This window comes from Rhinichthys klamathensis, unplaced genomic scaffold, assembly GCF_029890125.1.
Source record: "Rhinichthys klamathensis goyatoka isolate OS25496 unplaced genomic scaffold, OSU_Roscu_1.1 h1tg000028l_1, whole genome shotgun sequence".
Taxonomy (NCBI): domain Eukaryota; kingdom Metazoa; phylum Chordata; class Actinopteri; order Cypriniformes; family Leuciscidae; genus Rhinichthys; species Rhinichthys klamathensis.
Window position 1 is genome coordinate 696181 of NW_026606578.1, and position 14203 is coordinate 710383.

A 14203-nucleotide genomic window follows, 5' to 3' on the forward strand; every position below is an offset into this window, starting at 1 on the left:
TGGAACCAAATGAGGGCTGTACCAGAAACACCAATAGCATACAGACGGGTGATTAGAACATTGTGGTTGATGGTATCGAAGGCAGCACTAAGGTCAAGGAGTATGAGAATGTTAAGTGAACCAGAGTCAGCAGACAGTAGAAGGTCGTTAACGATGCGCAGAAGGGCAGTCTCTGTACTGTGACAAGAACGGAAACCAGATTGAAAAGGCTCACACAGGTCATGGTGATTCAGAAAGGTGTGTAGTTGTGAGGCCACCACTCTTTCCAATACCTTGACCAGGAAGGGGAGGTTGGAGATAGGGCGGTAGTTACATAGTGATGTGGGGTCGCAGGCCGTTTTTTTGAGAATGGGTGTGACTGCAGCAGTCTTAAGGGCAGCAGGCACAACACAAGAGTTGAGGCAGGTGTTTACAATAAATGCAATGGGTTCAGATAAGGATGTGATGCAAGTTTTAAGTAGAGGGGTGGGGGCAGGGTCAAGCTGACACGTTGAGGAGTTAGACTTATTTATAATGTCAGTGATAGTGAGGGAGTCTATAGCAGTGAAATGGGAAAGCTGAGGGCCTAGAGAGGAAGGAGAAGAAGAGAGAGAGATAGCATTTGGGTTGAAGCATTGGTAGATTTGGCTAATTTTGTCATCAAAGAAGTGTAAGAAGGCCTGGCACTGCTCAGGGGTCTTAGGACAGGCAGCGACAGGGGGTTTAATGAGTTTGTCCAAGGTCCTGAACAGGGTTTTAGGCCTGGACATAGAGGAGGTTATGAGTGATGAATAATAGTTTGAGCGGGCAGCATCGAGGGCATCCCTATACGTCTGAGTATGTTCGGTGTAAAGCATGGAGTGAATTGTAAGGCCAGTTTTCTTATATAGCCGTTCGAGACGGCGGCCAGCGGCCTTAAGTTGCCTGAGCTGAGGGGTGAACCAGGGGCATGTACGATCTGGTACAAGTCTAGTCCTAACTGGCGCTAAGCTATCAAGCAGGCTGGTCAGGGTGCCATTGTACAAAGCAACCAAGTCATCCGCAGACGAGAGCTTGTCAAGGTCAAACAGTGGCGAGGCCTGTATAGAGGCAGCAAACATGCTGTGGTCTATTGACCCAATGTTACGACTTGTAATAGCTGTTTTCTCTGAGGAGGGAGGAGGAGTGATCATATGAAAGCGGCATTCAATGAGCTTATGGTCAGAAACACCAGAGATGGAACCAGAGACAGAGATGTCATTCAGACCAGTGGAGCAGAGCAGATCCAAAGTGTGGCCATGAGTGTGAGTTGGAAAGTCAACATGCTGTGTCAAACTAAAACAGTTCAATACAGAGTTAAACTCTGAGGTGTAAGAACAATTTGTATCCACATGGATGTTAAAATCCTCTAACATAATCATAGCCGAACAAAGAGATGAAATAACAGTGAGAAGTTCATTCAATTCAGACAGAAAATGTACAGATGGTTTAGGGGGGCGGTAGATCAGCAATAGTATAAGGGGTGGAGTAGAAACAACCTTCACAGCAATATATTCAAAGGATGTCACTTCAAATGGCCTAAGTTCTTTAACAGTCAGATCTGAGCGGTGCACTACAGCCAACCCACCCCCTCTCCCTACAGATCTAGGTTTGGATAAGTAGCAGTAGCCAGGGGGGGGTCAGCATGTTTAAATTAATGCAGTCACTGGGTTGTTGCCAGGTCTCTGAGAGACAAAACAAGTCACATTTTTTGTCCACAATGATATCGTTTATTAGGGCCGTTTTGTTTGTGATTGAGCGTGCATTTAGGTGGGCAATGTTAAAGTTCTGACATGATGACGAGGTAGGAGGAGGCAGCCTAGGAGGGCGACGAAGGTTGTCAAAGTTAATTCCCCTGATCTTTGGCTGGTATCGTCGGCAACGATCGGGTGTGTAAACAGTTGGGATTTGAGCATCATGTCCAAAGATAAGAGTCGGTTGTCTTTTGAAGCGATGAACATAACGTGGACGCCGAATAATTCCAAGCGAACAGCAGTGTTTATACAGCGCCGGTTCTAGGGGGGCGTGGCAGCGATAAAGTTTGAGAGCAGCAGAGGTGTAAACTGGCTCCATTTCCAAGTTACAAAAAACACACAAGCACAGCATAAGGCGAGCTGCGAGGACATTAATCGAGCTGCCAGCGGGAAACATGACATCGACACAGTAAAGTTGCCACAAGTGACACAGCAACACCACGCTAATACTACATGTTAGCCAACCAGGCTCACAACACAACCCAGTCCGCAATGTAATCAGCGCAGTTTAGTACGCCAACCACTGAACAGATTGAGGACAACAACGAGGCAAGCGGGTAGAAACACACTCACCTCTGTAGCAGTCACTGTGAGGGGAGATAGGAAGAGAGCTCATGCAGGGGAAGAGCAGGCGTGCCGGACAGTGACAAACAGAACTGGAGGAGCAAGTTTGTAGCAAAGTTTGTAACATTAATCCACGGATTGATACAGCAGTGGAAAAGCAACAATGTTCCAGCGACAGTGCAGGAAGGATTCGGCCGACACCAGGAGGAGATGTGGTAATCCACAGCCACCTACATAGAAGGTACAGTGGGGTAGCGCGAAGATCAGCAAACAGACAGAGCAGTGTGAGTTGGATGAGTGCCAGTGATGAGTTGGAAAGTCATCAGTATCCGCGCGATATCCAAAGTAAAATCCACAGGGAAATTACAATAATACAGTCCAGGCAAACGACAGTTCAGCAAGTTCAGTTCAGCAGTTCAGCAAGGAAGATGTCACAGTAGACGCGAAAACAAACAAACAACAACAAAAAGTTCAAGCGAGAAGCGGCAGCAAAGCGCGCACAGCGTACTCTCACCGGAAACCGGAAACCGGTTTATACCTATTGTAGCCACATTGAGATGTGCCTTAATTAGCTCAAATTATTTATAGGGAATTTTAATAATTAATCATGAAATATGATTAATATATTTGCATATTACAGTTATATTATCGAAATTGAAAACAGATCGATCGTATGTATGAATGGTAAATCATAACGAATTATAATTCCTCATTATATATCAATGGTCTCATTACAGATCGATTATATGAGATAACTTTAAGGGAATTAATTAATCAAACAATCGGTTTGTCCAGCAAACAGCCGTAAGATTAACTTACCAACTTCTCAACAAAGTTATCCCTTTTTATAAACTCCAAGAAATCTCAATGTTCCGGCCGTGAACATTAATTTTCTCGTGTTTATAAAATTTACGTTACTGAAATAGTAACAACTTGTAAAGCTTTGTAGCTATGAGATCATCATTTCATTGACTTGTAAATGAGCACTTCAGGATCAATCAAGAATATGGTTTTAATAATTGAAACTACGGATACAGAATTCTACATTTGAACACAGGATACATGTATGTACAGTTAAACAGTAAAACTAACGAGACAGACGAATAACAAACAGGAGTGAGAGAGAGAGAGGTTGCGAGAGAGAAAGATTGGGAGGGAGAGAGAGAGAGTAAGAAGATGAGAGATCTTCTGGTTTGGCAAAATTCATCACAGACAGAACCTTTTGAGACAACAAGAATCACAGATCTTAAACCTCGAAAGAATGGTAAACGGTTACTTGCACAGGTAAAGCTCTTTTGTGCTTGATGTGAAGAAGGCGTTTGTGTCTCTCTCTGTCCTCGTGTCACGAGTTCGGGTTCGTCCAGCGCGCGCGAGCGCGGCGTGTTTGAATGTCCTTGTAGGTGAAGCTTGCCAGTCTGGCTGTGTTCATTTTCTTCGCGAGAAGACATGAACAGAGGAGACTTCGAAAAAGATAAAATAAACTTGAAGAAAACAAAAAGAGAAACGATGGATCATCACAGGAAGGCGATGTCCAGACGCACGAGGCGTCACATGATGAAGCATCGAAGAGACAAAGGAGAGCCAGGGAGTTTAGGCAGAGAGTTTTCAGGAAGCTTTCAGAAGCGTTTTTAGAAGGGAGAAGGGAAGCTCGGCGCGTCTCTTTAAGGACACTTAGGTTCACGCCCCTTCTGGCATGAAGGCACCAATCAGCTGGGAGAAAAGTGCCCGCGGAAGATTCCTCTTTGTCTTGTCAGGATCATTTATGATGGTATAACATTTTGTCATTCCTACCCAGAAAGATTGTACAAACCGGACAATAGATTTTACAGTAATATCCTATGTATGACTGGTTCAGTCAAAACAAGACGGTCAAACAGCTACCAGACATGGCAGGTAAAAGTAGAAGAACATAGAGTTACATTCATATGCAGAATTACAAGCGTTTTAAAGTTTCTTCACACGACTATAAAGCCATAATACCTGCTACCATGACCTAGGAAATATCAAATTCATGTTTATGCATTTCTTAAGTGGTTATACTTATAGACAATATAAGATTGCAGAGTCTATTCCTCTTTCTTCATCAGAATTCAAGTGGGAGCTGTGATTTCCCTTGGAATTCCTTTTGGGAGTCATAAAGTTTTATGACCTAGCAAGAGGGAGAGTTATAGAATCTTTCTTTAGAAATAAACTTAAGGTTCGAAGTTACAGAACAGTTAAAATTACATCTATAGAATAAGACAAAACTAATTAGATATGCATGCATACAGGAAGGTCGTTTGTGTGCGGGTATGCGTGGATGTGATTGTTCAGTCAGCGTTTTCTCCGGGGAATCCTGTGTGTGCGGATTTAAATTGACAATGCTCGTCTTGTCATCTTTTTAGGAAACCCTCGGGGCGCTCTCCGCGTGATCTCGCCAAAGCGGGGCTCTTGGTCAAATGTCTTTTGGTGGTAAACAAAGTCTTCTTTGACTTAATCATTAAAGAGAACTGCCGTGTGTGCGAATTGTAGTCATTGACTCAATCAAGTCCGAACAAAACTTATTTGTGTCACAGCCAAAAAGAAGGGTAGAGCTGTGGTTGATTAAATTAGCTTCCAGTAATTTTAATCCACTGACCAGGATTTGCTAATTCCGAACCTTTGGCCGGATACCCGTCAGTGTCGCTACACTATAAAGAATGTAAAGGTCTTTAACTAAACTACACATTTTTATAATTTCTTGGGTCAAGAAAGAGTCTGAGACAGAGCTCTCTCAGTCTGGATGCACTTAAATTCACAGTAAGGATGCTTTCCTGTCATATACCCTACCACATATGCGCACTTCAATAAGCCTAAAGAACGCGGGTTGATGTCATCGGCTTAAACTTATGACTTGATTCCGATAAAGGAAAACAGGTTGATGTGTTTACAAGACCACATGCATTGTCAGTTTATTCAGTATAATCGGGTTAAGAACATGCATGTTAACGCGCGCACTTATTCCCTGAAGTTAAATTGAAAGCAGAAACGGACTGAGCTTTCGGCATCTGTCGCTACATTAATGACGCGTTCTCTCAGAGATAATGGATATAATGGTTATGGTATAGTAACTATCTTAATTTACTGGCTTAATATTTCTCTTGTGGACCTACATTAATGACAGTGAAAAACTATTTCTTGTTAAAGATTAGATAGTATTTTATTTCATTGAGGAAAGATGACGCCGGTTTGTGTGGCCCTCTATGCTATTGACTCTATTGTTTTTATGTTGTCACTCGTTGATCGCTTATGATCCCCTACAACTTATAGACATTTATCATTCCATGCCAAAGCCTTATGGGATCTACCCCGATCTAAACAACTATGAGTTTTACTCACCACCCCTGCAGTCAAACTTATCTGTCTTTCTAAGCCTGTGCACTTTTGAAGTTCCGCGCAGGAGACGCCGGAGGAGACGCGGAAGGCGGGCTGGCATCGCCGTTCGGTTGAGGTTGGCCTGGGCACTGGGCTCCTCTTCCACCTCGGCGTCGATCTCTGCCCTGTCAGAGTTGGCTTGCTACTCTCGGCCACAGAGCAAAGACGTCGGTGGATTCGTCCGATCAACACGTGTTCACCCTTCGGGCTCACTCGGCGGACTTCTCTACGGTTCCGACGCAGGTCTGCCAACCATCCTAATCTGCGATCACTTTGTAGATATTTTGACTTCCCACAGGATCCACCGCAGCTTAGGATGGCGCTTGCCAACGTTCGATCCTTACTGAATAAAACCTTCATCTGCAATGACTTGTGATCAGGTGATCTCAAAACAGGTGATCTCAGTTCTTTTTCTGAATTGGTTCCCCCGGAATATGATTTCTTTAACACTCCCCGGTTAACCGGCAGGGGAGGCGGACATGTGACTATTTTTAAAAACAGAGTACAGTGTCACCTACTGTCAACTGACACTTTTACTAGTTTTGAACTCCAGGAAATTAATCTAAACAATTCCTATCCAGTTTTACTTTTACTAATCTACCGTCCACCTTCATCCAGTAACTTCATAAATGAGTTTGCAGATCTCTTGGGGGTTGTCTTGACTAGATATGATAGTTGGTGATTTTAACATTCATGTTTGCTGTTCTGCTAATGCTTTAGCCAAGGACTTTTTAAACTTATTATCTAATTTAAATATTGTTCAGTGGGTGAACGGTCTCACTCATTGTCATGGTCATACATTAGATTTAATACTGTCGTATGGTCTGTCTGTGACTTTTATTGAAATTGGTGATACTCCACTCTCTGACCAAAAACCACTACTCTTTTCAACATTCCTTCCAGCTCCACCCATAACTGTACCACTCCACGCACATTGGTCACGCTCCTTAACCTCGCATTCTCATGATGTGTTTTCTGAAATATACCTGGAGGCCAATCATTCTCTCATCTCTGACTCCTTTACTTCTTAACTTGATGTCGATGAGCAAATACAAGCTTTTAATAACAAATGCTCCAATATCTTGTCCAGTACTGAAGCTGCTGAGAATCGCAGTCGTGCCTCCAACCTTCGTTTTATCTCTGTGCCTGAGAAGTCAGAGGGCAGTGATATCTACAGCTTTGTGACTCGCCTGATACCGCAGCTCCTGGACGGAGAGAATTTCCCTGCTCCTCCAGTTATTGAACTGTGTCATCGTACTCCTCTCTCTGCTAAGTCCAACTCCACCAGACCAAGGCCAATCCTGGTTAAATTTCTTCATTTCCAGGACAAGTTAAAGATTCCGAAGCTCTCAAGGGATAAAAATGAGCTTGTGTACAATGGATCACGGATTCATATCTACCCCGACTTCAGCGATGCTCTTACTGTGAAGCGAAGACAGTTCGACCCGGTAAAGAAAAAACTTCGGGGCTTGGACTTAAATACTCACTGATCTTCCCGTGCACGATGAAAGTGATCTATAATGGCAAGGTAAACCTTTTCCAATCTCCTGAATAGCCACTGATGTCGCAAAGTGCTTAATTGTATGCTGGACTTTCAAATATGGAAAGAAACATTATTTGTATCCTTTAAACGATGTTTATTTTTATGTTCCCTTTCTAAGGGAACTCAACAATACGTCATCGACGCTATGGGGAACGCCTCAGGCGTGACAGGTGTCTGAAATCACTATCAAATCACGTCAATCACATTGACCGGCGACAGCCCGTGAATCATTAGCGTGAATGATTAACGTGCGACCTGGAAGTATATAAGGGCGGCTTGCAAACATGACAAATCATCTTTTCGTCTTCAGGGACTGTTTTGTCTGTAACTGCTTTGAAAATCAGGTAATTATGAAATGCTTTCAGAAGTGTGCAGACCCGTGCTCAAGATATTTGAAGCCGGGTGACACACGCGAACTGTGCATTTTTTTGTCTGGGAAGGAAGACGCGCACAGGCAGTTCTCAAAGGAAAATCCTTGTACAAATTGTGATCGCGCCTGTCCCTCTTCTCGAGAGAAGAGGGTTCAGCGTCTGGATGTCACAGATGAAGCTCGCCGATCGCCTTGAGAGGGGTGTAATCCTCTCAGACGATGCGGCGGCTGACGAGAAGCTGCAATTGGATGAAGTTTAAAAAAAAAAAAAAAAAAAGGGAAAACTTAGTCCGGCAGCAAGCGCTCTCCCGGACAAACATGAGGTGGCTGATGAGGGTGGTAATAATGAAATATTTTCCTGTATCTTCTCAGCCACCCTACCCCGTGAATGCTGAGCTGGTTGGTATCATAGAACGCGCCGCGGGCAGGCTGCAGCTGCCGTGGCTGCTCGTTGGGGGAGAAATCGCTCGCGATGAGAGCGTTTTTTCCCTGGTCATAGAACCACCAGCTCAGGTGAGCCTTTCATTTCTTCCCGATCTCATACTGAGATCGAGAGGACATGGAAGAACCCATACTCTGCCTGCATCCACCAACATCAGCGGGCTAGTCTCGCTGATGTTGAGAGGATAGGAGAGCGTGGGTATGCGTCGATGGGAAAACAATCGACACTGAGAGCTCAAACCCTGCCAGTTGAATGGCAGAGCATACAAGTCAGCGGGTCAGGCCGGTGCTAGCCTGCACATCATGGCGGTGTTGCAGGTACACCAGGCCGATCTGCTGGTGGATCTCGACCAGGGGGTGGGGCCCCTGAGGCGGTTACGGTTACTGAGCTGCGACGATACTGGCCACGGAGTGACATTTGTGGTTGAACCTGGCCGACATCGGGAAGAAAGAGAAAGGCTCTCTCCTCGATTCGCTGGTTTCGCCCTCTGAGCTTTTCGGCACCTCCGTGTTGGCGGTGGTTGGAAAGTTCAGAGAGGCGAAGGCGCGCTCAGCTGTATCCAGGACATACATACCGCTGAGATCCGTGTCCACGCCCAGACAGATGGGAGGGCCTGGCCTATCATGGTCCGAGGACCTTAGATGAGGCCAGAGAGCCAGTGTCACCTCTCGTGCGCCTCCTCCGTGGAGGAGTAGGTCGCAAAGGAGGCGCGACTCCCGCAAGAAGAGGGATCTGAGGGAGGTGTTCCGGCACAAACGCACGTTGCGTCGGTCATGGATCATCTTCCCTGAGGGCGTGATTATATCTTAGCCCTTTCCTCTCTTCCCCGACTCCCCAGGCGCTTCTTACATCAGGCCTGAGGCTGGGCTCATGGTTAGAACAATGTTCTGATGGCCCGCCTCGGCTTGGTTAGTGAGAGTGCCTCTTTCAGGTATGTAAAGGTGGTAGACCCCATGTTCATGAAGAACTGTCTGGTGAGTCTTCACTTCGCACGCCGCAGGTGAGCTGCTGGTCTTTCAAAGAGTATTTTTTGTGATTAAAAAATAATATGTTTCTCTTTACAGACCTCGTTCCCTGTATAGAGTTATGGGGCCATGTCAAGGTAATAAGGTAAGAGAACTTTTTTGGATTATCAGGGCCCTGAAGTTCCCCGTTAGGTGGCCAGAATGATAACTATGTTAGCCTTCGGGCTATTAGCCACCTCAGGGTAGAGTAGTTGGTCTCTCTCTGATAGAATGTTGGGGTTTACTTAGAGTGTTGACTGACGCTAGAGCTTCAGATAGATCTTATGTCCGGTCCATGGGACCGTTTTGACTTTTCTGAGTATTTCGCCCCTTGAGTTCTGTTGAGTTTTTATTAGGTTGAGCGTTCTGCAGCCCTTTGTATGGAATAATACAGACTATATTCTTTAGTAGGCTGTGGCTCCTCTGAGCCCTCAGATCTATGCTTACAGGTTGGCCCTCACCAGGGCCGCCTCTGTAGCTGGCCTAGGCTGTGCCAGGGATATTAGAGGAGTTCTGCTAAAATTAGCATTTCTTCCTCTGACCCTTCACTTTGTGAATGTAGGTTTTTGGCATCCCTGTATAATCAGCCTCCTCCCATGGGAGTCGTTAGGCAAAGACCCGCCCCCTTCTCTGCATTCTGGGGTAACTAGAGTAATGCAGCGTGGTGCAGAGGATGGTTTATAAGAACATGGTAGGCCTCAGTTAGGCCTCCGTGGTATATAAGTCCTTTTGAGCAGGGTTAGGCCGTCTTTCGCTCCACGAAGAAGACTGAGTCTCCTGCCCGACCCTGCCGTGCAGAACTGGCCTACGGATTTAGGCCGCCAGTATGGGCTTCACTTACCTCGCTGAGCTACTGCTCGAGCGCCGGGTTGTAGGTAGTTGGCTTTCATTCAAGCCCCACTCCCCTAGGTTGGGCACAGATACATTTCTGTCACCCCTAGAGCCGCTGGCAGGCCCGCTCCCTGGTAACCTCAGGGTGAGGTGTGAGTATTCCCCTGTGATTCAGGGTAGGTCTGAGTACTTCACTCCCAGTTCTGTTTATCCTACCTCGCACCACTATGGCTCGGGTCGAGTATGAAGTAAGCCTTCACTTCTTCTTTGGTCGAAGTACGCTCCCCTGTAGCCAGAGCATTGCCCTGAGCTGACGCCCATGCATAGATGGTAGACCCCTGACTAACTGGGGCCTCCGTTGAGGCAGAGTGGCGTATGTTGTACTCCCCTTGTTTTTAAGGGTGCTAAGCTCTCTTGCTGAGTACACTGCCGTGGGCAATGTGGTTAGGCACCAGGATGATGTAGGCGCTGTGTTAACAGCTTATCTGCCAACGAAGGCTGCGCCATCAGGTAGTAGGCCTCAGCAGGCCTCCTTGTATGGGCAGCCCCCAATAGGGCACTGCAGGCCACTTCTCAAGAGAAATGGTTGGCCTTGGTGGTTCGGGCAGTTGGCTCACCGGTGGGTAGTAGGCCTTAAACAGGCCTCCTCGGAGGTGAGTCCCAACATTGTGGGACATACTTTATAGCCGCTACAGGTAGCTAGCCGTACTAGGCCGCCTGTGGGTGGGCCCAATAGTTACGTTGGTGTAGTATGGTTCCCAACAGTGTTCCTTTGTAGCAGAATTGACTTGCTATCAGCTAGTAGGCCAACCAGCCCTCCCTGATAGGCGAGTCCCCAGCTGGCTGGCCTTAGCAGGCCGCCTTGGAACTGTCACCCGGACTCAGCTACCAGTTGCTATCAGGTGGTAGGCCACTCAGGCCTCCCTGAAGGTGAATTCCCACTTAAGATGGTTATCAGGTAGTAGGCCTCACCAGGCCTCCCTGGAGACAAGCCCAAGGACAGACAACTGGACAGCTAGCCTGACTTTCTATCGGGTAGCAGAAAAAGCTTCCAGATATTATGGCTGTCAGGTAGTAGGCCTCACCAGGCCTCCCTGAAGACGAGTTCCCACATGCTGTGATTATCAGGTAGTAGGCCTCACCAGGCCTTCCTGAGGGTGAGTTCCCCACGTACTATCGTTATCGGGTAGTAGGCCTCTCTAGGCCTCCCTGTAGGTGACCACATACTGTTGCTATCAGGTAGTAGGTCTCACCAGGCCTCCTTGTGAGTGGTTCCCTAGCGGTGCTGGGTTCCGGAAGCTAGTGACCTCTTGCTATCATTTCAGCTGGCCTTATCAGGCAGCTGCTGAAGCCGAGCTTGCGCCCTGGCTCGACTAAAGTGTTCATTCTCTGCTACTGGTTCCCTCTCGGAACCTCTTTCCTGCCTACAGCCTGGTTTTGCCTACCAGGGGGACCATATGCTCCCCTCATTGAGGGTCGCTGTGAGCACGCGGACTCCTGAGTCTGGTCAGACGGTCGTAGGCCTCTCGTGAGGCCTCCCAGTTAGATCAGTCCTTAGGCCTTCACAGGCCTCCTCAGTGTTTTGAAACACAGACACTGGGTTGATCCGTGGATCGAGTAGAGAAACTCCCCTCGCTAGCAAGGGTTGGAAAGCACTATGCTGAGTCATACTCTCCGGGATATCCCGTCTCTGAGATCCGGGTCCAGAGGCTCTGTCTTCGGACAGACAGGAAGTGGCCAGACTAAGTGTCTTAGTATATGATGCCGGGTCAGGCCGTCCTGGTGGCATTTCGGGGTGAGTACATTCCCCTGAATAGTGATTGGCTGGGGTTCCTTCGGGTTCCCTAGCCACATTCCCTAGAAGGGACCCCTTCTAATTGAAGTTGTGGTCCTAGGCCTTTGAGCAGGCCCAGGTAGGCCTTTCATTTAACCATGTTTATGGAGGTTTTCCTGTGAGGCTTATAGCTTGGGCTATGACCGTAGGGAATGATGTCACTGACAGCCCAGTGTGACCTGAGGGTGAGTGGTTCTAGCATTTCATTTGAATTTGCTGGTTCAGACAGTTGTCACTGCCTGAGGGCATGCACTCCCCTCAGCATGGCGGAGTGGGTATTTCGTTCCCCATAGCGTCGAATGACGTATTGTTGAGTTCCCTTCGAAAGGGAACGTCTCAGGTTACGAATGTAACCTCTGTTCCCTGAGAACAGGGAACGAGACAATACGTCTCCCTGCCATGCCTCGGGGCTTGCCTGCCATACAGTCCCTTCAGACGATAAGGTGATTTGTCATGTTTGCAAGGCGCCCTTATATACTTCCAGGTCGCACGTTAATCATTCACGCTAATGATTCACAGGCTGTCGCCGGTCAATGTGATTGACGTGATTTGATAGTGATTTCAGACACCTGTCACGCCTGAGGCGTTCCCCATAACGTCGATGACGTATTGTCTCGTTCCCTGTTCTCAGGGAACAGAGGTTACATTCGTAACCTGAGACGATTTATGGATGTCAACAAAAAAAAAAAAAAAAAATTTACATAATAATAGTATTAGTAGCCTACTGACCTTCGATGCTGCTCTTTCTTTTGCCTCTGCTTTTGAGCAAAGCAGGCTGAGCTGTATGTTGTTTTATTATGCAGCTTGGTTTTGTTTTTGCTTTTGTTTATGTTTTTATTTATCATCTGTCCTGTGTATTTTTTGTTGGTTTGTGTTCATGTGTATGTTTGTTTTTCCTGCCCCACTCTTTCAAACACTACTTCACTTTACCGTTTTTCATTTGTATTATGTGGTGGCAGTTTCTCGAACACTATATGTGTGCTGCTATATGGTATGAATAATGTTTGTGCTTGTCTGATGTGTGGCTGTTGCTCTCTCACCTGCTTTCATTCAACTCTTTCTTGTCTGACCTGTTGCTATTATAATTTCCTGAAATACAATAGAAGCAACTAAAGGTTTGAGAGTAATTCATCTTAATTTTAGGAGCCTTGTATCAAAAATTGATGAACTTAGAGCCTGGGTCACTCATTATAAACTCAATATTATTACTATTTCAGAAACATGGTTACACAGTAAAATCACTGATGAAAGTGTTGAAATTGATAATTTTGTCCTATATAGATTTGATAGGGCCTCTAGAGGTGGCGGGGTGGCCACTTATGTTGCTGCGAACCTAGTCTCTGAGCATGCTATTCCTAATGTAGAACAGCACTGAGTCTGCTCTTTTAAAAGTTCTTAATGACATTTTAATAACGATAGATGCTGGCGACACTATGGCTTTAGTGCTATTAGACTTGAGCTTAGCTTTTGACTTTGTAGATCATACGATTCTTCTATCTCAGCTGGATCGTTCGATTGGTCTCTCAGGTACGGTACTCACTGTTCTGCAACCTAATGCCGTTCTCATAGCATAAGGGCCATCGCCATGGCTGTTTATGACTTCCCAAGGTTCCAAAATCTTAGGAGCATTGTTTCCAATCAACAAGTCAACGTTAGCCAATATCGCGGGAACTTTAACCTTTGCCAGGCAAGGCACTTAGATAAATCTCCTTTAGACACAATGTTGTCAGAACTTACAGGCATTTGTTTCTGTGTGGGGGCATTTGTGGAAGCTGATAGAAAATGCTATTATCAATAGCAGACACTTCCAAACCTGAAAGTACGTATGCTGGTACAACTCTTTCCTGTCCCATAGTTTGTAACAGAAACTGGGTTCCTCTACCATTCAGCTGCTGCATAAGGGTTTCTGTACAAAAGGTCACAGAACTGCCAGGATTCCAGGAATGCATTCGTCTGCACTATCTGATCTTCTTTACTGGCCTAGACTACTGCCCTACAAAGGCAAAAGACCTTAACTCGCTAGAGTGTGGAATTGAGAAAAATGACTTTAAAGATTTTTAGTTGTCCCGCCAAATTAATTATAGGTAGGACACTGAAAATCTGGCAATTAGATGTTTAAGTAATGCAAATTATCTAGCCTACATAACGAAATTTTGAGCTCAAACTTGACTTTTGACCACTATTATAAAGATACTGTACTCTGCCTTTGTATTGTCAGCAAAAAGTGAGAAGTCATGCCAAGGCAAAAGCCAGTAACTTCCACATTATCAATATTTGGTTGCTGATCACCATTAACAAAATCATTATAGTAACACCTGTATAAAATCTAGTGATCATGGCATTTATTTTGTATGATTTACAATTACCAGCCTTCTAGTTATTGTGCTTTGGTTGCATTCTGGTGGCCCTATTAATACATTAGACATGACAAAATACCTCCATAGCGGTAAAGACTAAAGAGTATCTTCAAG